The sequence below is a fragment of the Helianthus annuus genome, chromosome 7 (genome assembly GCF_002127325.2).
Source record: "Helianthus annuus cultivar XRQ/B chromosome 7, HanXRQr2.0-SUNRISE, whole genome shotgun sequence".
Classification (NCBI taxonomy): Eukaryota; Viridiplantae; Streptophyta; class Magnoliopsida; order Asterales; family Asteraceae; genus Helianthus; species Helianthus annuus.
The window spans coordinates 100,086,346-100,087,854 of NC_035439.2; the positions used below are offsets into that span (position 1 = coordinate 100,086,346).

At 42.9% G+C, this 1,509-nt stretch overlaps 1 non-coding gene across 1 annotated transcript; it reads right to left on the reverse strand.

Moving 5' to 3' along the window:
* Window positions 1-1,053: 1,053 nt before the first annotated feature.
* On the reverse strand, window positions 1,054-1,159 carry LOC118480743. The gene has a single exon (XR_004863720.1). It is a non-coding gene; the product is annotated as a small nucleolar RNA R71 (small nucleolar RNA).
* Between the last annotated feature and the right edge of the window lie 350 nt (window positions 1,160-1,509).

A 1,509-nucleotide genomic window follows, 5' to 3' on the forward strand; every position in this document is an offset into this window, starting at 1 on the left:
CAAACACAACTATACCAAATTCCACTATAATTCCTACTCCACCTCATGACACTACACCAACCAACACAACACAACCCATTACTACCCAAGAAGAACCAACCATTACCTTTAACCCATCCACTACTATACCACCATTGTCCCATTTCTTCCCGGGTGCGGGTCCGTCATATTCAAGCCATACCATAGCACCAATTTCGACCATTGTCCATGCTACTTCAACATTTAGACCATCGAACCAAGCGGGTTTTCAATATTCAAACCTTCCATTTGGGCAATCGTCAGGAATTCAAGGAGATGGGTATGATGAAGGATTTGAGGAGTTTGAGGGTTATGATGAGGATGGGTATGCTTACGGGGGTTATGGTGATCAAGGAGAATTCGGATATGTGCAAAGTCAATCTCAAGGGATGGCAAGTGTCGGTGGAATGCAACAACAACAACAACTCGTACCACAACACATTCGGCCAAGACCACAAGGGCCACCAATGCAACATCCTATCCCATTGCAACAAATTCGGCCACAAAATGTACAACCAAATGTTCAACAATTCCAAAGGCCAATTCAACGCCCACCGATACGACAACAGTTTCAACAACCAATTGCACCACAAGGGCAAGTACCTAGACCAATGGGTCCTATTCCTCCAAGAGGTAGATTCGGTGTACCAAGGAGACACCTTAGAGAAAATGTGAGGGGCATCGAAGCACATTTTAGGCCGGTAATCACTCAAAACCCTTCACCGGTAGTTATTCCTCACAATGATCAAGGGAGGACATTTGAAGTGAGGACCAACTCTTTGCAAAGTTTACCAAAGTATAAAGGATTAGCAACGGAGGAGCCTTACTTTCATTTGGAGGCTTATGACTCGATTTGTAACACTCTTGGGAGTCAAGGATTCTCGGCCGATGATATTAAATTGGTATTATTCCAATTTTCTTTGGAAGATAAGGCGAAGAAATGGTTCTACACGTTACCTTCAGCATCCATATATACATGGGGGGAGATGCAACAAACTTTATTGGATAAGTTTTACACCGCCCAAAAGACCAACGATGCAAGAAAGGGGTTGAGAAGCTTCCAACAACAACATGGTGAGATGTTTCACAAGGCATTTGAGCGTTTCAATATGATGATTAAAAATTGCCCTCACCATGGAATTGAATTGTGGGAGTTGATGAATGCCTTTCACGAGGGGTTGAGTGCCGAAGATACACGTGATTTGATGTCTATTACCGGTGGGACTTTTGGAACAAATTATGAGAACGATGATTGGGAGGGGGCGCTTAGTTGCTATGATAAAGATAAAAGCAACCTGTTTATGACCGAAATTCAAGAGTGGATGGCAACTCTTAAGGTTAACCAATATGACAGGCCATCGCAAATGAAGCTGACGGGTATTGTGAATGGAATTCCAGTGGAGATGTCTTTTACTAAATTGAAGAAATTGGGAAAATACGACAGTCTACCGGCTAGTGATTATATGATACCGACTCTTGATGACCTCTTGA